Source organism: Neoarius graeffei, chromosome 13 (assembly GCF_027579695.1).
Source record: "Neoarius graeffei isolate fNeoGra1 chromosome 13, fNeoGra1.pri, whole genome shotgun sequence".
In the NCBI taxonomy this organism is placed as follows: Eukaryota; Metazoa; Chordata; class Actinopteri; order Siluriformes; family Ariidae; genus Neoarius; species Neoarius graeffei.
Window position 1 is genome coordinate 16,324,147 of NC_083581.1, and position 27,588 is coordinate 16,351,734.

Sequence of the window (27,588 nt, forward strand, 5' to 3'; positions counted from 1 at the left end):
CAGTCTCTCATACATCTTCATCATACCGCTCGAGCACACTGAACATGTGAAGAAACGAAACTCACGCTTCTCCCCATAGCATCACATGACCAAATGACGTGCTCACATGACGTGATTAATTGAACAATTTTCAGTTTAAGTATGCAAATAAGTATGAGCAAAAACAAACATTGAATATTAAATATGAAACAAATAATACACAAAAATACTAATATTACAGCGTTAGCTACACTGCCACCAAAATTACAAAGGTTTATGTTCACCATATTTAGACAAAATGTGAATAAAACTTGTAATTTTCTATCAACTTCAAACCCAACTTTTACACTCAATTTTTATCAGTAGTTTGTTAAATTAGTTAACTGAATTGTTCCATTTTATTTCAATGTTATTCTATTTTGAATTATGTCCAACTACCACCACTAATTTGTGAACTGGGCGCTCAAGATATGAAGGTTGTGTTAAGCATTTACCTTGTGGTCCTAAATTTCTCTGACCTACTTGAATTTTGACCTTTCGAACAAGACCATCATCATCTTCATTTGCTTCAACAACCTTAGCTAGTGGCCACTCATTTCTAGGAGTATTTTCATCCTTAACAATCACTACATCTCCAACCTGTACATTCCTTCTTGTCACATGCCACTGCTGTCTAAGGCTGATGCTGGTCAACTATTCTCGTCGCCACCTGCTCCAGAATTGTTCAGAGAGATACTGTACTCTGCGCCACCTTTTTCTGGCATATAAATCTTCTTGAACAAATTTTCCAGGAGGTGGAAGGGGCATAGTAGGCTTCAAAGTTAGTAACTGATTGGGTGTCAAGGGTTCAGCACTTTTGGGATCACAGATTGTGTTTGTTGTGAGCGGGCGACTGTTCACTGTGGACGTGGCCTCGTAGAAGAATGTTCTTAATGAGGAGTCATCCAGTCTTCCTTTAGCTTGAGCAAGGACAGAACTCATCACGCTCCTGGTTGTCCGTATCTGACATTCCCAAATGCCTCCCATATGACTGGCCTCAGGAATATTCATAAGGAAGTCACATTCCTTTCTCGCTAGATAGGTTGAAATCCTTTCCTCATCCAGTTCCATTAAGCACTTTCCCAACTCATTCTTTGCTCCTATGAAATTCGTACCTTGGTCAGATTGAATTTGTCTGACTGTTCCTCTTATTACTATGAAGCATCTCAATGCATTCAGAAATGCATCAGTTGTGAGATCTTCCAGCATCTCAATATGGATGGCCCTGGAGCTTAGGCACATTAACAACAGCCCATACCTTTTGTATTCTTTTCTACCTTGTTTTGTGTAGAAGGGGCCAAAACAGTCAATGCCTGTGCATGAAAATGGAGGAGATGGCTCAATTCGATCAATAGGCAAGTCAGCCATGCACTGTTTTTGAGTTCGGCCACGCACCCTTCGACATGTAATGCAACTCTTGATGTACTTGGCCACAACTTTACTGGCACCCATTACCCAATATCCATTGGCTCTGAGTTCATTCAGTGTTTGTCCTCGACCTTGGTGCTGTGTTCTTTTATGGCAGTGGTCAAGTATCAGTTGTGTAACAATGCCTTCTTTTGGGAGTATCACGGGATGTTTGAACTCCAGAGAAGCTGACGACCTTCTCAACCTGCCACCAACCCTAAGCACTCCATCCTCAAGAAATGGGTCCAGTTCATACATCTTATGAGTTTTCCTGAGTTTTTGTGGTGATGTTTGGCTAAGCCATTTAAGCTCTTCCCCAAATGCTTCTCTTTGGGCTGCCTTGATCAGCACGAGAGCAGATTTCTTTCGCTCCTCTACAGTAATGGGCCCAGAGCTGTTCCTGCGAGCCAGCCTCTGAATGCGTGCAATGACATTGAGACATGTAACCCAGTCAGAAAATCTTGACAACTGATTCAGGAGGTCATATTCTTTCACAACATCAGTTTTCAGGACTTTGACCTCTGGGTCGCCTATAAGTAGCTCTGAGGATGTTTGGTTGGTTACAATTTCCTGTTCCCATAAGAATTTGGGTCCTTTGAACCAATTTGATGCCATCAGATCTGCCACCTTAAGCCCTCTAGAGGCATGATCTGCCGGATTCTGACTTGTTTCAATGTAAAACCATTGATTAGGGTCAATAGCATCTCTGATTTTCTGGATTCGATTCACTACAAAAACATGAAAATGTCGGGCTTCGTTCTTGATGTATCCCAGTACCACCTTCGAATCAGTCCAGAAGTACTCCTGATCTATATTTAGCTCAAGCTCCTCCCTGAGAATCTTGCTTACAGCTGCAGAGACTGTGGCTGCAGTGAGCTCAAGACATGGAATACTGACAGTCCTCGTGGGTGCTACCCTAGCTTTCGCCATTATTAATGTTGTAGGTAACACAGTCCATCTAAGAACTACAGATCCCATCAACCTACTTCCACGATGACCTATGTCACGCCTGGGTGGGATCACCTATGTCACTTCCTCCATGATTCCATAAGTAACTAAGGCACGCTACTCTCTTCCTCTTTTGGGGCTGGGACCACGCGGTAACAGACATAAAGAGACTCTATCCAGACCATCCGAAATCACAACTTCTGCCTGGCAAGAAAAGATTCAGCGCGATTTTTGTTTACCATTGGCCATGGTAAAACTACTTAAATCGTGCTATTTCACTCATTTCAAGTTACAACCAGTTTGTTTGTCTATTATAAGTAATGTTATGACTGCCGCCCAAAGCAGTTTAATTAAAAGTTAGAAGCGACTGGATTCCTTCTCACTAAATCGCTGTGCACATTGTTTGATCAGAGACTTTTCTTCACGAACGACAAAGCGTCGGACCAAGAATTCTCTGCGCTTCCACGGAATTGACTCACATGCTCCTGTGGACTCCAAAAATCTCGGAACACCCCCCAGATAGCAGAGGGACGTTGAAACGGCGCCGATTCTTGGTCAGAATGGTCGGTTTCCGTCGTAAGTCAGAAAATCAACGCTGAAACGGCGCCGTGAAACGTCGATTTCTCCGCTGTCGGAGAAGGTCGATTTATCACTGTTGAATCACCGTGGGTAAAGGTTGATCTGTCGACCATCAGAGAAGGTCGAATATACGATGTTGAACCATCGTCACTTTTGCCGGCCAGTTTTCAACATTGGTAGGATGAGCAACTAATTGTTCAGAATATAAATTGCCACTGTTTGTCTTATCCTGCTTACACATAGATACGAGTAAATGATATAAGTATAAGTGATAATGATAAGTAAATGATAAAAAAAGAACAAAAACCAGTTTACTTTCTTAACTCAGCAATGGATTTGACCTATCTTTGAAAGTTTTTTTGCAAATAACTTAACATTTTCAAGATGATCATAAATTAATTCTAATTTATAATTATAATTTATAATTTATAATTATAATTATTTAATTCATAATGTCCCATAATGCAGTGCGATTAACACTGCTGTTTACTGGATGACGTCATTTTCGTTATATACCTGGGTGCATGTGAAACTCCCACCATTCGGTTGGATCGCGACTCTCTTGTGGATCGGCCTGCTGTTACGCTTGGACCATTGAAACAACATTGAGAAAAACACTGGACCACGCTACATTTTCATTCATCCCTGGACATCTGGTACGTACCATTATTCAGTCACTATTAATAAAGGGAATTTCAAATACAATTTCAAGCAGTTTAAGAAGTTATGATGAACTTCAGTCATATCACGCGTTGGAGAAATTTCCCTCAACTAGTATCCATTTGAAACAACAACAATGCAGATGCATTATTCAATCGAAAAATGAGTCGAAGTACTTGTCTTGTTGGAGTGAAAACTTAGCGTTGGAGTGAAAACTTAGCGTTTAAATCGAGCATGTAGGCCTAGGTCGCATGTCATTTTGAGCTGACCTGTTTTGTGTAGCCATGGGTCGCGCCTCGCGGCCATGAACTTTAAAGATTATCCAGGCTACCAACGCTTCTGTAGTGACCACTTTGTTTGAGGTACCACGAACGAAATTGCTTATATTCCCTCAACTAATACAGTAAAGATGCAGATGCATTGTTTAGTCGAAAACTAGTCAAAGTAGTTGTCTTGATGGAGTGAAAACAAAGCATTTCAATCAATATAGGCCGTGGTTATAACCGGTAGCTCTATACCCGGCTTGAGGGGGTTGGGCTTTGTAACGCTATGGGTCACAGCCATTAGAACAGGACTCCAGACATTGTTAAAACATTGTTGGTGTTAAAACAGAACTTTCTATAAAACAATTGTTTGAACTGTGTGTGTGTGTGCGTGTGTGTGCACGCGCGTGTGTGTGTGTCCATTTGAAACAATAAACATGCAGATGCATTATTCAATCGAAAAACGAGTCGAAGTAGTTTTCTTGCTGGAGTGAAAACTTAGCATTGGTGTGAAAACTTAGCATTTAAATCGAGCTTGTAGGCCTAGGTCGCATGTCGTTTTGAGCTGACCTGTTCTTTTGTGTAGCCATGGGTCGCACCTCGCGGCCATGAACTTTAAAGATTATCCAGTTACCAACGCTTCTGTAGTGACCACTTTGTTTGAGGTACCACGAACAAAATTGCTTATATTCCCTCAACTAATACAATAAACATGCAGATGCATTGTTTAGTCGAAAACTAGTCAAAGTAGTGGTCTTGATGGAGTGAAAACAAAGCATTTCAATCGAGTATATAGGCCGTGGTTATAACCGGTAGCTATACCCGGCTTGAGGGGGCTGGGCTTTGTAACGCTGTAGGCCTATACTGCCCTACAAAGCCAAAAGACCTTAACTCATCAGACTCATTACAGGCTTCTGCCTTGGTTTTCCCTTTGCTTTTGGAAGTTACGGTAAAAACGACGTCTTATTGTTACCAGAAAAAAACAGAAATTACTCGAAATAATTCATCACATGATACAACTGATGTCCTCTGTTCCAAAAATGGCAATAACTCATGTTGACCTTAAGTGATATTAAGGTCTTTTGGCTTTGTAGGGCAGTATGGGTCGCAGCCATTAGAACATGACTCCAGACATTGTTAAAACATTGTTGGTATTAAAACAGAACTTTCTATAAAACAATTGTTTGAACTGTGTGTGTGTGTGTGTGTGTGTGTGTGTGTGTGTGTGTGTAAGGTTATTTCAAATGTAATGATGTAAATGTTGTTGTCTTTGTTCCCCCCATGTTTACCTCAATGGAACCTGAAGACCACTACCCCGTCATTCCCTCAAAAGGTACTGCAGACATTTATTTCTTTAGGGGAGAGAACATGGCTTCTTATTGGTCAAAAAGAAGACATGTTGTGACAGCTACTGAAATGTCAGAAAGGCAGATTCTGTCCAATTTTGAGTCAGCTCTGGGTAATCCTGCTGCTCAAGTCTCTCCTTCAATTGCATCACCCAGGCCTGCATCATCAATGGGTTTAGATGAGGATGGTGGGGATTCTGTTGAGTTGGGAGGGTGCAGTGATGCAGAGTCTGACAGCAGTAGCATGTCTTCAGAGGGTGACAGTGACAGTCATATTGATGGTGACTCTTTTGAAGAGTCAGGGCTTCACCAAAAATTAAAACACTGGGCTGCATCATTCTCTGTGCCTTTGATTGCCATTACTGCTCTGTTGACCATTTTGAGAACAAGCCACCCTGAACTGCCCAAGGATGCTAGGACCTTATTGGGCACTAAGCCTGCAGTACCATTACAGACCGTAGGTAATGGGGAATACTTCCATTTTGGCTTGGCAAAGGGAATTTTGTCCAAATTAAGCACCATCCATTTACCAGATGTTATTCAAACAATAAGAGTTCAATTTAACATCGATGGTCTCCCTATTTTCAAAAGCACCAGGCTTCAGTTTTGGCCTATTTTGGCACTGATTGATTGCGATTACACCAGAACACCATTTTTAGTTGGCATCTTTTGTGGCCCTGGAAAACCCTCCAATGTGTTTGATTATCTGACGCAGTTTGTTAAAGACCTCTCTGATCTGCTTTACAATGGGGTAACATTTGGAGGTAGAAAGCTGAGGGTGGCCATTTCATCCTTCATTTGTGATGCTCCTGCTCGAGCATTTGTAAAACAAATTAAATGCCATAATGGGTACTCCGGATGCAATAAATGCCATCAGACTGGTATTTGGCAGAAAAAAATGACGTATCCTGAGACTGATGTTAGGCTAAGGTCAGACGAGGAGTTTGAAAATATGGTAGATGAGGACCACCACATCAACAGAAGTCCTCTGATGGGTCTGGTGAAAATGGTGTCTGCCTTCTCAATAGATTATATGCATTTATGTTGCCTTGGCGTTATGAAAAAGTTGATACATTTTTGGATGAGGGGGAAAAACTCTACAAGGCAGCCTACAAGAGCCATTAAAGCCATCTCCGAAAAGTTAATACAGCTTCGTCCCTATACTCCAGCTGAATTTGCACGGAAACCCCATGAACTCGCCGAAACTGATAGGTGGAAAGCGGCAGAGCTGCGCCAATTTATGATTTACAGTGGTCCATTAGTTCTGAGGGACATTCTTCCACAAGATCTCTATGAAAACTTCATGTTGTTTTCTGTGGCCATGTTTTTGCTACTCATACCAAACATTTCTGAAAGGATGGTTTGTTTTTCCGAAAAATTGTTAATGGCTTTTGTAAAGCATTTTGGAGAGGTGTATGGTAAAGACGAGATTGTGTTTAGCGTACATCAAACAATACATCTGACACATGAGTACCGCCAGTATGGTTCCCTAGACAACATCTCATCCTTTCCTTACGAGAATTATTTGGGTAAACTAAAAAAAATGCTACGCAAGTCATCTCAACCTTTACAACAGGTTGTCAAACACCTTTCAGAGGAGCCAGTTTGTTTATTTCCACCACCACCTACACAACCACAGTTGTTACACCCACACCAGGAGGGCCCATTACCCCAACACTTAAGTTCTGGCCAGCAATTTAAAAAAGTGCATTTCAATGATTTCTGTTTTTCTTCAAAGCAGGGCGATGATTGCCTAGTGATTAAAAATGAAATCGTAATGGTGAAAAACATAATTAAACATGGTGACTCTGTCTTTGTGGTTTACATGAAATTCAAGAGGAGGGAGTCATATTTCCACTATCCTTGCCCCTCCACAAGCATTGGCTGCTACAGAGTATTTGGCATAGACAGCTGCCTTAACGTTGACCGGCTTGAGGTTGTCCAGGGCAAATGTGTGTTGTTCCCAGATGGAGAGACCTTTGTGGCAATCCCTCTTCGTCACCATTCTTAAACCTATATGGGAAGAAAAAAAAACACACAAACACACACACACACGCACGCACGCACACACACACACACACACACACACACAAAGAAACACATCTTTACTTATGCATTAGAAGGAATCTGGACAGTTGGAGTACTCCAGCTGGATGGCAGGCACTAACTATCCTTTCCATGGAGTACTTTTTTTATTTTTTTTATTATAGATGGCACAGATTTGGAAAGTTGTGGAATTCCAAGACCGGAGTGCAGCAGTTGTGTCGTCCAGCTGGGTGGTAGATGTTGATGGAGAAGTGGGATGCTACTGACCACCCTTTGGCGGAAACAAAGCTGTGAAGGCCACCATGAACTGCAACCCCCCGGGACAAGGATGGCGATTCCATCAAAAAATAAGGGTGCTGGCAACCTGTGGTGAGCTGCATAGCTACTTCATTAAACCAATGACAATACTTCAATACTGCATTAAGCCAATTTCATTAAGACTGCCTTCCCTTTCAGGCATCTTTGCCAAAGCAAGACGTTACCTGACCCGATCACTTGAGGAAGGCTGCCTTACAGCAGACCTGCAATCGGATGATGGTGAGATGGGGCCAAGGAAAAGACGGTAAAAGTGTTTTCTTTTTTAAATCACAACTTGCAGTTATAAGTTCAATTACGGTTTCGTTTGTGTTTTGAGCTGTGTCAGTAAGGTCCTGGGTTTATTTTAAAGACCAAACAAAAGGTATTTGGAGGAGGACAGCGAGGAGGAGGCAGGACCAAGCCGTAGGGGGAGGAGGCCACTGTCTATTGATGCCACTCAGCTGGACAGCGAGTGGCAATTCCCCTCCCTTAATGAAGGTGACTATCTGTACCACTTGTTGTTGTTGTTCTACTAAAGACCTAGAAGTTGTCTGAAATAATAATGCTTTCATTTCCATCTTCAGACACCCAGCCAGGCCTGTTTCTTCACAGCCAGCCATTAACTCATGGTAACTATGCATTTCCTTTATTTATGCCAGAAATTAAAATACCAATGAGTAAGTGAAGATATGTTTTGATCAACTGACTGCTTACTATTTTTCAGATTCACCGTCGTTAGAAACCCCGCCAGGCCCTTTCCTTCACAGCCAGCCACTAACCCATGGTAACTATGCATTGCCTTGATTTATGCCATAAACGACTAAAAAAACAAAACAAAACAACAAACAAATATCTATGTAGATGCGTTTTGATCAACTGACTATACAATTTTTCAGATTCACCCCAGCCACGTCACCGCTTCCATGGTAAGTCAAAGAGGAAATCAATCAATCAACATGAAAATTGTGAATTTAGAACAGAAATTAAATTAAGGCGCACCTTGAAGTGAACTAAATTGTACTCTCTGATATTTCAGCCACACCTCTGCCATCGCAACAGGGGAACAATCAGTTGCTGCGTGGTGAGTCCACAACTGTAATCACTGGTCATAAATGACCAGCAATGTGAAATAAAAGTCCTAATGTTTGGTGTTACTTAACAGACATGGGCATCAGCACCATCATTGCTCTCCTTGGCCAGCTGAGGGAGGAAAACTGACTGCTTACTATTTTTCAGATTCACCGTCTTCAGAAACCCCGCCAGGCCATTTCCTTCACAGCCAGCCACTAACCCATGGTAACTATGCATTGCCTTTATTTATGCCAAAAACGACAAAAAAACAACAAAACGACAAACAAATATCTATGTAGATGCATTTTGATCAACTGACTATACAATTTCAGATTCACCCCAGCCACGTCACCGCTTCCATGGTAAGTCAAAGAGGAAATCAATCAATCAACATGAAAATTGTGAATTTAGAACAGAAATTAAATTAAGGCGCACCTTGAAGTGAACTAAATTGTACTCTCTGATATTTCAGCCACACCTCTGCCATCGCAACAGGGGAACAATCAGTTGCTGCGTGGTGAGTCATCAACTGTAATCACTGTTCAAAAATGACCAGCAATATGAAATAAAAGTCCTAATGTTTGGTGTTACTTAACAGACATGGGCATCAGCACAGTCATCGCTCTCCTTGCCCAGCTGAGGGAGGAAAACAGGGAGCTGAAGGGGGAAGTAGGAAGGCTGGCGCAAGAGGTCAGGGCCCTAAGGAGAGAGATGGGGAGACAAGACACACCCCAGACATCGCCCCTAATCAAGCTCCCACTCTCCACCATGGAGGAGTTTTTGGCAGCAGAGGCCCTGGTGAAGGAAGATGCCAAACATAAGCAGATAATGGTACTTATTGAGTCTTACCTTTCCTTTCCAGTCATCTGCAACACCTGCAAAAAGAAACACAAATACTTAATATCATTGTGAATCAATGAAACAATGATAAACACTGAATACTTTCTCATTATTGTCTTCATGCTACATTTTATTCTATCAGGTGTCTACCTTAGCCCTTTGTGGAGGAACCGACGTAGGGGTCACAGTGAGGCGGATGCTGTGTAGCCTCCTGGTCAACAGCTTGGCCAGCCAATTTAACTGGGCTGGAAAGGGGGAAAAAACTGCGTTTAAGGACACCAAGATCCATGATGTCCTGTTTGGTAGGTTATGCATGTGCACAAAGCTGTAAAAGAGGGTAAAATAGTAAGCTGTCGCAAGTACTTGCACACTACTTCTAAACGTTCTTTGATAACTCCTTCACTAACTGTAACATTACGATTATAACGACAACGACAAACATATTGTGAAAGATGCAAAGGATTAAAAAGGATTAAGAAACTCACCAGGCGCCTTACTCAGAAAAAGCAGGTGTGCAGGCAAGTCCAGGGAGGCTGACTGAGTGACGAACGGTCCGGTAGTGGCATTTCTATTTCCGCTTTGTGTCAATGGGGAAATTATTATTATTATTTTTTTAATCCCATTTAAATTGTCACAAGATTCACATCTATGGTTTCTGACTTTTACATATATTTTCTGTACTAGTACCATTACTTGCCACCTACCACTAGAGTGTGACGTGCATAGTCTTAACAACTCAAACTTTAACAATTATCACCATGCAAAGTCTCAATGTTTTGTTCTTTTTCTTTCAGATGCTCTACAAAAGCAGCTGCCAGGGAGCACACACGCTACTTTTAGTGACGCAATCAAGAAGTGGCTTAAGTATGCGCCAGAGAGAGAGGGAGGGATGAGGAGACGTGAGGTAGGGTGGCATTTAGAAACCCATAGCCTACTGCTGACTTTCTTTATCAATGCTGCATCAAATTAATTTTGGTTATGTTTTTCTGTTTCCATGTACAGGTGTCTGCGCCGCAGGAGGAATATAGGCCACAATTATAAATTATAAATAAATCATAAAATGTTTCTAAGAAATTGTTCAAGTGTGTTCTGTTCCTTATAAATGTTAAAAGTTATGCCTCATTAGATAGCTTGACAAAAATTAGGAGAGATGCATTGTCGCATGCATTTTTATATCCTGTTGTACATAAAACAGGACGTAGCCTATGCACATTGATATAAATTAAGTTTCACTTTCATGGTTGAAGTATGCATGTGTGTGTTCATCCTAGGGAAGAGCTCCGATGCTTTATTGTTAGCTAATTTAATTTAGCCTGTTTTGCTTAATTTGTAGCCTTCCTGTTGTACATAAAACAGGAAGTAAAGTTGGATGAATCATTGCCGAAAATTAAACTATAAATCGACTGAAATCTGTAGTTGAATAAAGGGTGAAAGGGGGTCTATTCTCTGTCGGCCACCATCCACTTTTCAACGTCGTTTCAACGCAAACTCGTATGAACAAAGCAGTGTTGAATCAACGCCGGTGATCCACGATGATTCGACGGCGTATGGTCGAAGAACATGCTGATGATTCCCCGTCGAATCAACGCCCTTTTGCTATCTGGGCTCTATAATCTTGCACTGGAAGCAAGATACTGGAAAGTAAGGCTGGCATTTTGGGCAAACTAGTCTTAGGAATTAGCTTTATGAAGTAGTGTGAATTTAAACTCAGGAACTGTTTAATTGTGCACACTGATTTTGTGTTCTACATTGTTCTATGTTCTCTCAGTTGTTTAAAAGATAAGCGTTGCATGCTCTTTTTCTCTATTCCTTTCTAACACTTTAATTTCATTATTACACATATTTTGACCTCATCAAGATTTCAGTGGATTTAGTAGTGTTATAAGGTAGTGGAGTTAGTTACCACGGCTAATGCTTTTGTCTCATTAGCAACAGGGCTAATCTTTTTGTCTCCACCACATGGTCACACACAAACACACCTTAGCTAGCAACCAAGGCTAACCCTTTTGTTTTAGGCCATGAGGCCACACACACACACAAACACACCTTAGCTAGCAACCAAGGCTAACCCTTTTGTTTTAGGCCATGAGGCCACAAACACACCTTAGCTAGCCACCAAGGCTAACTCTTTTGTTTTAGGCCACGAGGCCACACACACACACACACACACACACACACACGCTCTCATATACACACATCTACAGATATCACTGACAACCATTTGAATGTATTTCAACTGCTATTACTCATTTTATCTTTGTTATAATAAATTCAATTATTATTGAAACTGTGTGTTTATTTGTTGCTCCTAATATACTTGAAGTCACACAATCTAAAAGACCTCCAAATTACCTTCAGTGTGCTATTGGCTGTAGCATTTATGTGATACGGTAAGTTATACATTATTGCTGCATTGGTAGTGATCATAACAACTTGGAATATACCATAATTTAGCTGTTTGGTAATTTATTATTAAGCATCAAAATTAATGGTATTATTTAATGAGACTGATTTAATGAGACTGATCACTTAAGACCAATAGCACCCTACAATGTGCAATGTACTTGTTCAGCAGCTACAATTCTGATATAAGAGCACTGCCCATAGCCATAATTACTGGCATCTGAGAAATGATGCAGCTCAATTTTCTGGATCATGCCAAGATCATTGGGAACAAAGTACCGTGGTATTTGAATGGATTGAAGATTGTCCAGGTCTTGGAGCCATGTCTCCCACTTTGGCCTTAGTTCTGGTGGGACGGGCTCATCCCATCCTACACCTCGTTTGCACATTTCTTGCAACACTCCTTTCCCAGTCAAGATATAGGGAGCAGTAAATCCTAGTGGATCATATATGCTAGCGACTGTGGATAAGATGCCTCGTCGAGTGGCTGCTCTTTCCTGTTGGACCACATTAAATAAGAAGACATCCATCTCTATGTTCCACTTCACACCTAGCACACTCTGAACTGGCAGCTCTCTATAGTTTAGGTCCACATCTGTCACTGCACTAGCATGCTCACTCTCTGGAATTGTCTCCAAGACAGCTCTGTTATTAGACACAAACTTGTGCAGACACAGTTGTCCCTTACTACAGACTTCTCTTGCTTCATGGACTAGTCGTTTGGCTCTTTCAACAGAATCCAGACTGACAAGTCCGTCATCCACATAAAAATTTCTCCAGATGAAACTTGCTACTAGGGGGTACTCATTCTCATACTTAGTGGCGAGGTATTTCATGCCATAATTGGTGCGTCCTGGTGATGCTGCTGCTCCAAATATGTGCACCCTCATGCGGTATTCTTTGGGCTCACTCTTGGTATTCCCATTCTCCCATCAGAGAAACCTCATGAAATCCCGATCATCTGGAGTAACATGGAAATGGTGGAACATTTTCTCAATGTCACAGTTGATTGCAATGGGATACTGGCGAAATCTGCACAGCACTCCAGTCAATGAATTTGTTAAATCAGGCCCTGTGAGTAGGTGGTCATTCAACGAGGTGCCTTCGTATTTGGCGGAACAACCGAAAACAACCCTTATCTTTTCAGGCTTTCTTGGGTGATACACCCCATGGTGTGGGATGTACCATGTGTTTCCGTCCCTTGGTGTTGCACACACTTCCTCTGCATCACCATCATTGAAAACATTGACCATGAATTTAACATAGTCCTCCTTATATTTGGGATTTTTCTCCATCTTCCAATTTAGATGTTTCATCCTGACTGTGGCTAGATGTTTGTTGTTAGGCAGCTGGGGGCACTCTCTAAATGGAAGTGGCATCTCCAAATGTCCATTTTCATTATGATGAATTTTCTCATTTAGAATTTGCAAGAAATTGATATCTTCTTGAGAAATTGTCCCGTCTGTAGGGTCTGTATCCTGAAAGTCTGCCTCTAATGCCTTAATTGCACATGCAGGTGTAATAGGTGGAATTTCTTTCACAGAGAGGTGATAACAGAATCCTGCCTTTGGCCCTCTACCAGTGGTAGGCATTTTGGCACCAACTATGCTCCACCCCAAGTCCATTTTTACTGCATATGGCTAATGCTCATTTCCTGATATTACCTCTTTTGGTTTTAGAACTTTTGTGCAGTCATAACCTATCAGGAGTCCAGCCGGACAGTCAAGCAAGTCTGGCATCTCTTCAGCTATGCTAAGCAAGTGTGCCCATCCTTTGGCCATTTCCCGAGTTGGAATACTGGTCTTCTCCAATGGGATGTATTCTTTAGTGTATGATGGTGGTAGCTCAATGCATTCTTCTGAACCGTATCCTCTCACCTTTAACCCAGTGGCTCTGTGAAAATTCACGATTGACCTGTCAGTCATTGTTGACAACTTGAGCTTGACTGGTTCGGTGTGGGCTTGAAGTTTTTCCACACACATCTTGATTACTGAATGTATTGCTACTTTGTGTATCCAACAGTGCATACACCAAGATCTCAGGGCTGTTCTTGACAGCACTAGAGAGCCACACAGGGACAATCATTGAGGTGCTGTCTGCATTATCCATGTTCACACTGCACAAGGTAGTAGAGGAATTGTCTTTCTGTTGACTTGCTTCAGGCTTTTCTTCTTGAGCACGTTCGTCATGAAGCGGAGTTGGATGGCTCTTTCTACAAATATTACAAGTAGCCCTTTTCCAACAATCCTTTGCAACATGACCAACTCTCAGGCAAGCGAAGCACATATTGTTGTTCTTGACGAATGTTTTCTTTTCATCAAGGGGAAAAGCAGCAAATTGTTCACATTTGTAAATGAAGTGATTTTGCTGACAGCATCTCATCTCATCTCATTATCTCTAGCCGCTTTATCCTTCTACAGGGTCGCAGGCAAGCTGGAGCCTATCCCAGCTGACTATGGGCGAAAGGCGGGGTACACCCTGGACAAGTCGCCAGGTCATCACAGGGCTGACACATAGACACAGACAACCATTCACATTCACACCTACGGTCAATTTAGAGTCACCAGTTAACCTAACCTGCATGTCTTTGGACTGTGGGGGAAACTGGAGCACCCGGAGGAAACCCACGCGGACACGGGGAGAACATGCAAACTCCACACAGAAAGGCCCTCGCCGGCCCCGGGGCTCGAACCCAGGACCTTCTTGCTGTGAGGCGACAACGCTAACCACTACACCACCGTGCCGCCTGCTGACAGCATATGCATTTTATTGGCTTCTTTGGTTAAGTAGCAGATGGATTAACTGCAGAGCCTGCTGATTCACCTGAATCCTTAGAAGCTTGACTTTTCCCTTGAGCAGCCTTTGTTGATGTCACTAGAGTTCTGGCTTTGATGCCTTTTGTGTCTGTACTTGTTTTCTCCTCTGTATGTTTCAGAGCATAAAGAGAGGAAACAGGATTGCATGTGATGTGGGCCTCCTCTGCTATAAAGTCTGAGAATTCTTCAAAACTTGGATATGGCTTGTTGTCATCCAATGTCTTGGCGACATGCCGATTCCATTGAGCTGTTGCCCAGTCAGGAAGTTTTTGAAGCAATTTTTGATTCTCCTCACAATCATCCAACGCTTTCAGACCTTGTATGTGAGGCATGGCATTTTTACATGAGACCAGGAAGTCACTGAACTCTCTTAATTTTAGTGGGTCTTTTGGTCCTATCTTGGGCCAGCTACTAAGTTTACCTCGAAAGGCTCTTTGCACTATGAAAGAATGGCCATAGCGCTTGTTAAGTGCATCCCAAGCCTGTGTATATGCTTCTTCATCGCTTCTGTAAAATGTTCTGTCCAACACAGATAGTGCATCCCCACTTATGTATTTTCTCAGATAAAACAGTCTATGTGCTGGGTCTCTGCAGCTCGTTTCGAGAAGTGCTTTAAAGCTGGTGTGCCATTCAGTGAATTTTAGTGGATCACCAGTAAACAAGGATGGCTTAGGTGCAGGAAGTCTGGTCACCATCAGAGATTCTTTAAAGGCTTGCACTAGTGATGCTTCATTCAATTTTTGCTCCAATTGTCTTTCTGAACGAGGAGGGACTGATATGCCATGGGGAATCTGAGCATGTGGAGCTTTGGTATGCTGAGTTTGGGGCTGACTTGGAGGCAGAGTTATTTCTTTATTTTCTCCTATTTCAGCATTAAGTTTTATTTCCTCCTCGGCATACACATCATATTCAGCCTGCATAGCTTCCAGATCCCTTTGGTTTTCCAGCATTCTTAATTTGTCTTGCTGGGCAAGCACCTCTTTTCTTTGTGCAGCTATTTCACTTTCTCTGTTAATTTCAGCCCATTTTGATGCCAAGCGTACTGCTACTTCAGCTTTCTGTATTGACACCTGACTACCTGGTAGACTATCCACACCTGCCCTTGATACAGTGGACCCATAAATTGATCTAGCATCTTCCCTCTGAAGTAATTGTAAGAGCAATTCCTTAACTGCAGCAGCATCAGACTCTTTGCCCACTTCTGAGCAACACATATTTAGCAGTGTAATTACTTCTTTAGTTACAGAGGTACAGCTATCCATTCTCCTTCTTATGTCTTGAGAAGGCATAGTCATTGCACGTAAGCTCTCATATTCTTGCTTTAAGTGCGACTCATATTCTTCCAAAAAAGTCACCATACTGTCTAGTTGTATCTCGTCACATTCTTCTTTAAGTTTGCTCCTAATGTACTGAATCTCAGCTTTGAAGTTTACATACATTAACATAAACTTTCTTTCCTTTTTTGCACTCTCTTGCTTGACATAGTCAAGCCACTTTTCTGTTGGTACTCGTTCTCTTTCTGAGCGCCTCAATTGTTCAGGTTGAAAATCTGGTTCCTGGCTCTCTACACTATGTGCTTGCAGAATTTTATCAATTTCAGCTATGCGTTCTTTCATTTGTTCTGTCAATGTTGCATCTGTTACAGTCTCTAACTTAGTTTGTAATTCTCTTTGTTCTTCTTCCAGAGCCTGAATTACTCCCTCAAGTACAAGAGTATCTCCCTTGCTTTGATCCATTTTCTTAACTACTTTAAAACAACACTATAAAAAGTAGTCAAAATCTTGAACACAGAACTTAAGCTACAAGAAAGTTACAATATTAATTTCAAATAGAAATTACACACATATTAAACCTAAGCGTACAGTGAATCCACACCACAATATGATTGATACAACAATCTCCAATGCTTACTAAACACAGGTCACAAATATTCTGTACATAATGGCCATTTCACACGAATTTACAATCTATTTGCGATATAAGAAGTGTTCATTTCTTATAAAAGAAATGCAATGTTAAACCTGACGGCTTGCATCCACTCACAACACTGTCGGAAGACGACGCGCTGTTGCTCTCTTGCGGTGACCTGCTGCAGCGGCAGCACTGTCCTCACTCGCTGTTATAGTGCGAGTCTGACCTTGCTGTTCTTCAAGCGGAGCCAACGAAACAGTCACCTTGAACGATGACCAGAGCAGCAAAGTAGTTGTGGGTGGTGTTGTGCAAGGTCTTCAAGCTGCAACACTGACGGTCTCTTCCATCTTGCCATGGCCTGTGGTTGCGATGAGTCAGAGCTTGCATTCACGTGTCCTGCTCGGCGCGGGGTTCCCTCTCTGGCCTCGCTGCGCTGCGCTGCGCACGTGTACCGTTTCACTGGCCTCGCTGCACGTCTTCGCCGGCCTCGCTGTAGGCTCCCACGTTTTCACTATAGTTGACTCCCAACTTTTTTCTTCAGGTTAGATAAAAGTGCCATGCTCCAACTGATGATTCAAGTGTTTTATTATAACGAGCAAACGCTGAAACCACCATGAAAACTGAAAGAAATACACGGTGGCAAATACACATCAGTAAAACCATCATGAAATGTTTCACTTAATAGCCATAATATTAATGCCTTCAGGAAATATGACACAAATATGTCAATAAACATACCGTGTACGCCTTCAATCCGAAGGTTAGGAGTGGCTAGCAGTCTTTGTCTCCATATTGCACAGTCTCTCATACATCTTCATCATACCGCTTGAGCACACTGAACATGTGAAGAATGAAACTCACGCTTCTCCCCATAGCATCACATGACCAAATGATGTGCTCACATGACGTGATTAATTGAATAATTTTCAGATTAAGTATGCAAACAAGTATGAGCAAAAACAAAAATTTAATATTAAATATGAAACAAATAATACACAAAAATACTAATATTACAGCGTTAGCTACAAATAAGAAGAAACACGTAGAAGAACAAGAGTTTACAGTGCTTTGCACTGCAAACTATTGACTCCCATATATGGGAGTCAATAGTTTGCAATGCATAGCACTGCATCACTAATAAGAAGAAACACGTACAAGAACAATAGTTTGCTGTGCTTCGCACTGCATCACTAATAAATAAAACTACTTTGGTTAATTGGCAACAGATCAGTGAGATGATTGGGTATAAAAAGAGCATCCCAGAGCACCTGAATCTCTCAGAAGTAAAGGTGGGGAAGGGTTCACCAGTCTGTGAACAGAGCAAACAATGCAATAATTTAAGAATAATGTTCCTCAATGTAAAATTGCAAACCATTTGGGGATCACATCATCTATGGTACATAATATAATTATGGTACATGATATGGGGTTGTATATACTGTTGTTCTAGACCAAATATAAAGAGCATAACTTTGGATATTATTGAAAAAAAACCACTTGTATGCTGTTTTTTTATCATAATTACACTGAATGGGATGTTTTCAAGTCAGCCTCTTTACTTGATAGTCGTAGTGGAGATTGTTATAATGTCTTTTTGCAGAATATTGTTGAGGGCAAAATGATGCATGATGTCAGTATTTAACCCTAGCCCTGAATGAATGTTGGTTATGTTGGTTAACTCACATATTCGGATTGTAATGCGATGATGTTGTCAGTTTAGTGCCCCAACTATTTGTATTTGCATTATATTGTATTTGTACTTTCCTATGACATATTCCAATTTAAATTAGCTGGTTCTGTTTCCCAAAATCTAAACAAACTATAAAGTCCTTCCCGCACCGTATGGCACATTAGGCGGCACCAATCTCCATTTCTGTAGCCCTCAGCCTCTCACCTATTACATAGCTAGGGTTACAGTGGGGGGGCTGGTCCTCTGGTAACCACAAGAGTTTAACTCCCCACTCACATCTGTATTGCAGTGTACCTTGCCTGACGGCAGTAGGTACCATTTTTATGATGGTCTTTGGTAAGACCCAACCCCGAGTAGAACTCGCAATCTCAAGGCAGACACTCTAACCACTAGGCCAACTTGCGGTCAAACAAACTATAGATTAATTTAAACCACTGCATCCCTGACTATCCCTGTAAATAAGGATGAATGAATGGAAACTGTAAATGCACATTCATGTTAATTTAGTGTTCTTCATATCTGACAGCTTGCTCACATGAAAGTGATTTTCTAATAAGAACAAAAACAACAACAACAACAACAACAACAAATGACCAAAAACAAACCCTAAAAATCATTTGTGCCTCGTATGCTTATCTGTATTTGTATCTGTTCATTCCAAATGAGGCATAAACATGCGGTTACATCCCTACCATTTTATACAATTCATCATATTATACAGGACTTGTTAGAATTTAAATTATTAAAATTTCTACAAAATTTTAATTAAGTTTTAATAAAGATTTAAAGAAAGCAGCTACGCAGACAGATTGCAAGTAAAACTCCAGAGTTCAGTGAGTGTGATGCTTTTTATAGCACTGTTTAAAGTGCAGTCTCACTGCAGGGACCGATGTTGTCTACACAGAAGTAGATGTGAAGGTATTAACGTAAGCCCTACTCCAGCTTTGGGAGCTATGAGAGAGCCTTTAATTGTAGATAGTGATGGTTGGATTAATGATAGAAACTCTTTACAGGCTAACCCCCTCTGCCTGCACCTAGCTTTGGTTTTGGGAATAATTTTGCACTGATTGAAGTTGGTGATGATGGTGAGGCTCAGGAGTATCAGCAGGAAGTGAGTTACTTTGTCTAAAACAAGATGACGGTGTTGATTGATAACAGCTCTATTGTGAGGAATGTTAGTCATATTGAAGTTCATACTTCCTCTGGTGCTTGTGAGCTAGATATAAATATGCAGCTGAAAATAAAGTATTTTATTTTGAGGTTCTAAGCTGATATTTTTTGACCCATTGCAAAAAGTGTGTAGAATCATTAAGTAGACTTTTTTCTTGAAAATGTTTTAAAAAGATATTTCCACGTTAAATGCTTAGCTTGTGTGATGTGATACATAGGAGTTAAATCTTTATTAACTGTGGCAGCAAGGGTGTGGTCGAGCATTAGCTGTGAATGGCAAGGAGTCAGGTTGAACCAGCAGGTAACATGTGACAAGGTACACCTGTGTCTAATTACTGGCTGTCTATGGAGCACTTGCATGTGACGTCACAGCCGATCCAGATTGTGACAGACGCCATCTTGTCGGTCAAACGCCATATTCCGCCTTCTACTTCTGGTTCTACTTCTGCTTTTACTTCTACCTTTTCTTCTGGAAAACCCTACTATATACAATTCTACTACAATGGCTGCGGCTACAAGCTCTCCCTACCTGTGCAAGTTTTTTATGTTTTTTGTGTGTATTTTTGTGTGTTGTTCATCTGTACCGGACTTCAATATCCACTACAACCGTATGGACTTACTGGACATTGGTTTCCAGCAGAAAATGACGGTTTGTAGCGATTTCCATCGCATGCACAACATTCCGGACGAGAAAAAAAAAACATTCCGGACGAGATAGCGAGACCAGCGGGGTCTCCGTGGATTGGTATCAGAAGCAAAGCGAAGGAGGCGGCGCCGGGAGCGGAAGCAAAAGTGAGGCTGCAGAGCCGGCCTGTTGACTAAGCTCAGAAAACAGCCACTCAAATCTCCACTGCCAAGCCTCTACCTCTCCAACGCCAGATCCATGTAAACAAGACGGACGATTTGGAATTACAGCTGGAATTACCTTATTCTATTCTATAATCGGCTGGTCAGTGCTATACTCAATACTTAAGTGACTTACCCATCCAATGAGGATTCTTGTTTACAAGATGCCACATCTGAGTCGCTGACAAATCCTGAATTTCTGTAGAGATAACTGTCCAGAGATTTATAAGCACGCAGTGCTTCACCACTGAACAGCGAGGGAAAGTTAATGAGGTAATTATACACGTCCGGGTATTCCGCTGACAGTTCAAAATCCGGTCGTGAAAACTCCGTCCGGTAAGCCATAAGGGTCACAAATCTGTAGATCGTTTATTTTAGACATATATCTAGTTATGTGTTCATTAGAATAATGAGCTGTGTAGTCCGTCGGTTGAAATTGATCCATTCTGTACACGAGTGCAGCAGTATTCAGCGGTGTTTTTGACCGACAAGATGGCGGTTGTGTACTTTCCGGTCACGTGACTGCAAGATCTCTATTAGCATGTGTCTTTCAGACAGCCAGTACTGAGAGAGAGAGAGAGCTGTATCCTCCCACATGTGTGTTTGTATGTGCACATTAAAATCCCTGAAAAGTGTAGTCAAAATAAAAAGCATACTTTGAATTACAGTGTCTGTCTCCAGGTCCTCATTGCCCACTCTGATAAAGTTGTTACACCAACCTTTAGTTTTTGTACATATAAGCAGACAGGGAGATGGATGCAGATGTGGACATCCTTTTAATAAACAGATAACATCTCATCTCATCTCATCATCTCTAGCCGCTTTATCCTTCTACAGGGTCGCAGGCAAGCTGGAGCCTATCCCAGCTGACTACGGGCGAAAGGCGGGGTACACCCTGGGCAAGTCGCCAGGTCATCACAGGGCTAGCTAACACATGTCAAATACAAATTATTAAAATACATTTGCATCATATTAACGTTGTTAAAATAAGCCAAACCTAAGTTAAATCAAAATGCTTTCTAAATACTTTTTTCATCTGCTTCATTTTGGTTATTTTTTTAATCCCAACTAATGCTTTCTTGTCCATTGATCTATAGTTTAACTTGCTAGTTATTAGCTAATATGAGCTAACAGGATTTTAGAAGATCTTAAATTATTTCCTTAAGATATATAATTATTCATAATTATGTCATATATGTTAACAGTTTAGCATGCTAGCCAAGTCCTAGTTTGTTATCTCATGTAGCTAATACATGTCAAATACAAATTATTAAAATACATCATGTCCCATAAGATTGATTATATTGGAGATGGGTATGGTGATATCATGGGTAACATTGCTGCTTCACATCTCCAGGTCCCCAGTTTGATCCTGAGCACTGTTTACTGTCTGTGTGAAGTTTCACATGTTCTTACTGTGGCCACATGGGTTTCCTCCAGATTCTCTGGCTTCACATCCCAAAAACATGTTGGTCGGTGGTCTAGCTGCTTTAGGTGTGAATGACTGTGTGAACACATGGACTGGCATCATATTCTTGAGCTCAGTGTACCTGGAATGGGCTCCAGATCCACCAAAACCTTGACCAAGATAAAGTGCTTCTTGAAGATGAATGCATGAATGAATGAATAATGAAACTACTGTACATTGTGCACATAAATTTAATCTCACTGCTCAGTCACTCCTGAACATTTTATTTTGTGCCTCATTCTTTAATCATAACAAGGACATTGTGCTGTGGGTCTGCTTGCATCTGACTCCACCCTGAAGTTAGAACAAAGGCATGAGATAACAGGATTCTTTTTCTATATCCTCATATAATAATAATAATAATAATAATAATAATAATAATAATAATAATATACGAAGATACAGTATTTTACATGAGGATATAGAAAAGGAATTGATATATACTTTTAGTCTCTTTTTTTGGACCAACCACCTGTGTCCTTGACTCAAAGGCATATAAATTATAGTGATTAGGGAGTCTTACCAAAAATTGTCACTCAAATTTTGTTTTTTACTTTGTTTTTAAGCCACTTCTTTACCTTGTATTTGTAATTATTTTGTTAAATAAAGTTTCAAAATTCTTGTAAATTTCTCATGGAGGTCTCACAGAGGGGTGGTACGGTGATGAAGTGCTGTGAGGTGCACGGTCACCTCACAGCAAGAAGGTTCTGGGTTCAAGCCCAGCAGCTGACAGGGGCCTTTCTTTGTGGAGTTTGTATGTTCTGTCTGTGTGGGTTTGCTCTGGTTTCCCCCACATTGCTCACTTGTGTGCACGTGTGTGTTTACTGCTTCCAATGGGTTAAATGCAGAGGAGGAATTTCACTGTGTGCTTCAGTGTACGTGTGACAAACAAAGGCTACATCTTCTCTTACATGTGCTTTATCAGAAATATCTTATTTTTTACATAAAGCATAAGGTATTTTTAAATCACAATGAAAATGTCAATATATAAATTATTATTATTTGCCACATTCTAGCTTACTTTCATTTGGAGAATACATTTGTTCAAATAGTACTAGTTGAAATTTTAGGTGATAACTTGTATTATATACAAGTTGTATAGATATACAGTGGTGCTTGAAAGTTTGTGAACCCTTTAGGGAACCCTGCATGAAAGTTTGTGAACCCTATATTTCTGCATAAATATGACCTAAAACATCATCAGATTTTCACACAAGTGCTAAAAGTAGATAAAGAGAAACCAGTTAAACAAACGAGACAACAATATTATACTTGGTCATTTATTTATTGAGGAAAATGATCTAATATTACATATCTGTGAGTGGCAAAAGTATGTGAACCTTTGCTTTCAGTATCCGGTGTGACCCCCTTGTGCAGCAATAACTGCAACTAAACGTTTGCAACTAACTGTTGATCAGTCCTGCACACTGGCTTGGAGGAATTTTAGCCTATTCCTCCATACAGAACAGCTTCAACTCTGGGATGTTGGTGGGTTTCCTCACATGAACTGCTCGCTTCAGGTCCTTCCACAACATTTCGATTGGATTAAGGCCAGGACTTTGACTTGGCCATTTTAAAACATTAACTTTATTCTTCTTTAACCATTCTTTGGTAGAATGACTTGTGTGCTTAGGGTCATTGTCTTGCTGCATGACCCACCTTCTCTTGAGATTCAGTTCATGGACGGATGTCCTGACATTTTCCTTTAGAATTCACTGGTATAATTCAGAATTCATTGTTCCATCAATGATGGCAAGCCGTCCTTGCCCAGATGCAGCAAAACAGGACCAAACCATGATATTACCACCACCATGTTTCACAGATGGGATAAGGTACTTGTGCTGGAATGCAGTGTTTTCCTTTCTCCAAACATAACGCTTCTCATTTAAACCAAAAAGTTCTATTTTGGTTTCATCCATCCACAAAACATTTTTCCAATAGCCTTCTGGCTTGTCCATGTGATCTTTAGCAAACTGCAGATGAGCAGCAATGTTCTTTTTGGAGAGCAGTGGCTTTTTTCTTGCAACCCTGCCATGCACACCATTGTTGTTCAGTGTTCTCCTGATGGTGGATTCATGAACATTAACATTAGCTAATGTGAGAGAGGCCTTCAGTTGCTTAGAAGTTACCCTGGGGTCCTTTGTGAGCTCACTGCCTATTACACGCCTTGCTCTTGGAGTTATCTTTGTTGGTTGACCACTCCTGGGGAGGGTAACAATGGTTTTGAATTTCCTCCATTTGTACACAATCTGTCTGACTGTGGATTGGTAGAGTCTAAACTCTTTAGAGATGGTTTTGTAAACTTTTCCAGCCTGATGAGCATCAACAACTCTTTTTCTGAGGTCCTCAGAAATCTCCTTTGTTTGTGCCATGATACACTTCCACAAACATGTGTTGTGAAGATCAGACTTTGATAGATTCCTGTTCTTTAAATAAAACAGGGTGCCCACTCACACCTGATTGTCATCCCATTGATTGAAAACACCTGACTCGAATTTCACCTTCAAATTAACTGCTAATCCTAGAGGTTCACATACTTTTGCCACTCACAGATATGTAATATTAGCATATTTTCCTCAATAAATAAATGACCAAGTATAATATTTTTGTCTCATTTGTTTAACTGGGTTCTCTTTATCTACTTTTAGGACTTGTGTGAAAATCTGATGATGATATGAGGTCATATTTATGCAGAAATATAGAAAATTCTAAAGGGTTCACAAACTTTCAAGCACCACTGTATTAAATACAATACATCTTGTATTTTTCTGCTCTTTCTTGCCTCCTATATAAGTAAGCAGTAAATGATAAGCTACCACCAGGATCTTTCAGGTACTATTCTGTTGATTACCTACAACTATGGCACTACAACTATTACACTCCTAAATTCACATGAGACAGCTTGTGTGAGAATTTATGAACAGTCAAATTTAACACAGGAGACATGGCCAGTAACTGTAGCTTTTCAACTTCATTGACAACAACACTTTGCTTTTACTGATGAGAATTTGTACAACTTTTGGGTGAGACCTGGTTGTTGATATGGTTACCCAACATGGGTTTATGATGAGGTTCCAACTGTGAGCATTTATATATCGAAACACTTATTGGAGTATTTTTTTATTATTATTATTATTATTAGTTTTTTTAATAAGGGCCCAAGCACTGAGGTGCCATAGGTGCAAAGCCCTATTGTTTTTGGCATGTTGTTGTTATTATTATTATTATTATTATTATTATTATTATTAGGGCCTGAGCACCAGAGGTGCAAGGCCCTATTGTATTCATATGGAATCTTCTTCTTCTTCCTCTTACAATAATAATTTTTTTTCTTCAACACTGCCAATTTGGAGGTGGTTCCCATGGGCAAAAACACATGAAATTTGGTACACGTCAGTCATGCGCACTGCTACTCAACGATAGGGGCTTGACCCCAGGTGTCTCCGGGGGACTCCATAGTGCCGCCATATGTCATTGAGACACCTCCCTGTTAAATAGTTTCACCTATCCATGTCAAATTTGGTAGGTGTGTGGAGATGAACAAAATTGAAGGATACATTGCATCAGTCATACTCAGTGCATCATAAATTTATACGTTACTCCATGCAAACAGGATTTTTGAATAAATTCGCAATGCATTGCCAGATATGGCTAAAACTGCACAGGTTATAGGATATAATGGTTTTGATGATATCCACATGCCCAATTTGACCCTGTGGTATAGCACCACGATTTGGAACTGGACAGTAATGACTCCATTGCTAAAAAACTCAAACTCATGAAATTTGGTATACATATCAGTCCTAGCCACTGGCACTCATGGATAGAGGCTTGGCCCCAGGTGTGTCCAGGGGCATCTGTAGTGCCCCACATGTCATTGAGACTTCTGCCTGGTATATACTGTCAAAATTGGTAGGTGTGTGGGGTGCCCCAAGATGAACAAAACTGAACTGTACATTGTTTTAGCCAATTGACTTGTGGCAGGATTTGGGATATCTTGCATAATGTTGAAATGGCGAACCAAAAAATGTATGTTTTGCCATGCAAACAGGAAGTGTGTCATAAATGTACCATGCAGTGCCTGATATGGCTAAAACTTCACACATTATAAGCCATAATGGTTCTGATGACATCCAAATGTTCATACTGACCCTCTGGTATAGCACCATCATTTGGACCAGGACAGTAATGACTCTACTGCCAAAAAAGACTCCTCCCCGATATATAGCTTCACCTATCCATGTCAAATTTCCTAGGTGTGTGGGGTGCTCCAAAACAAACAAAATTGCATTATACATTGCATCAGCCAAACTCAACAGGAAGTGAGAGATTTTTGGTTTTGTGCGTTTTGACATGTGTTACATCTTAACATACTCCTCCTAGAGGGTTTGTTGGAATCATGTCATATGTGGTAAATGTTATGGCAACACGTTGCTGATTTTATATCGCAAAGGGATTTGCAATATCTCACCAGATGTTGAAATGGCGAACCAATAAATTTATACATTACGCCATGCAAAGAGGAAGTGTGTTATAAATTCACCATGCATTGCCTGATACAGATCAAACTTCACAAGTTATAGGATATAATGGTTCTGATGATCTGCACATGCCCAAAGTGACCCTCTGGTATAGCGCCACCATTTGGACATGTACAATAATGAGTATTTTGCCAAAAAACTCAAACTCATGAAATTTGGTACACATCAGTCCTGGCCACCACTACTCACGGATAGAGGCATGCTGCCAGGTGTGTCCGTGGGACTCCATAGTGCCCCCACATGGCATTGAGACTCCTGGCCAGTATATTGTTTCACCTATCTGTGTTGAAATTGGTAGGTGTGTGGGGAGCCCCTAGATGAACAAATTTGCGATATCTTGCAATATGTTGAAATGGCAAAACATTTACATTTATACATTTCACCACCAAACAGGAAGTGTGTCAGAAATTCGCCATGCATTGCCTGATATTCTCAAACTTCACAGCTTATAGGATATAATGGTTTTGATGATAGGCACATGCCCAAAATGACCCTCTGGTATAGTGCCACCATTTGCACATGGAAAGTAATGACTCCATTGCTGAAAAATTCATCACCGGTTGCGCATACATCATTTACCCAGGCTTTTGTTTCACATCTCATATGCGTGTGCATTGGTTGATGAGCAAATGTGAAAGGTCGTGGACCTGGAGGTGCAAGGGCCCTTCATTGCCACTTGTGGCTATATTTATTATTATTATTATTATTATTATTATTATTTTTATTATTCAACACTTTGCCATTTTAGAGGTGGTTCCCATGGGCAAAAACTCATGAAATTTGGTACACACATCAGTCATGTGCACTGCTACTCAGCGATAGGAGACACCAGGTGTCTCCTGGGGAACTCAATAGCACCCCCATATTTCATTGAGACACCTCCCTGGTATATTGTTTCACCTATCGGTGTCAAATTTGGTAGGTGTGTGGAGTGCCCTTAGATGAACAAAATGGCACTTTGCATTGCATCAGCCATACTCAACAGGAAGTGAGTTATTTTTGGTTTTGCGCATTTTGACGAGTGTTACATTTTAACATAATCCTCCTGGGGGGTATGTTGTATTCATGCCATATTTGGAAGACATCATGTCAAGATGTTGCTGATGATAAATTGCAAAGGGATTTGCGATAACTTGCAAGATGTTGAAATGGCAAAATTTATAAGATACGCCACGCAAACAGGAAGTGTGTCATAAATTCACCATGCTTTACCTGATACAGCTGAAACTTCACAGGTTATAGGCTATCATAGTTCTGAAGATATCCAC

At 40.9% G+C, this 27,588-nt stretch overlaps 2 long non-coding RNA genes across 2 annotated transcripts; both read left to right on the forward strand.

The window, feature by feature from the left end:
• Window positions 1-8,300: 8,300 nt before the first annotated feature.
• LOC132896007 (uncharacterized) lies at window positions 8,301-8,698 on the forward strand. The gene is made up of 3 exons (XR_009655899.1): window positions 8,301-8,348; window positions 8,461-8,490; window positions 8,601-8,698. It is a non-coding gene; the product is annotated as an uncharacterized LOC132896007 (long non-coding RNA).
• Window positions 8,699-9,685: 987 nt separating this feature from the next.
• On the forward strand, window positions 9,686-10,523 carry LOC132896008 (uncharacterized). Its single transcript, XR_009655900.1, has 3 exons — window positions 9,686-9,777; window positions 10,270-10,379; window positions 10,478-10,523. It is a non-coding gene; the product is annotated as an uncharacterized LOC132896008 (long non-coding RNA).
• Window positions 10,524-27,588: the final 17,065 nt, after the last annotated feature.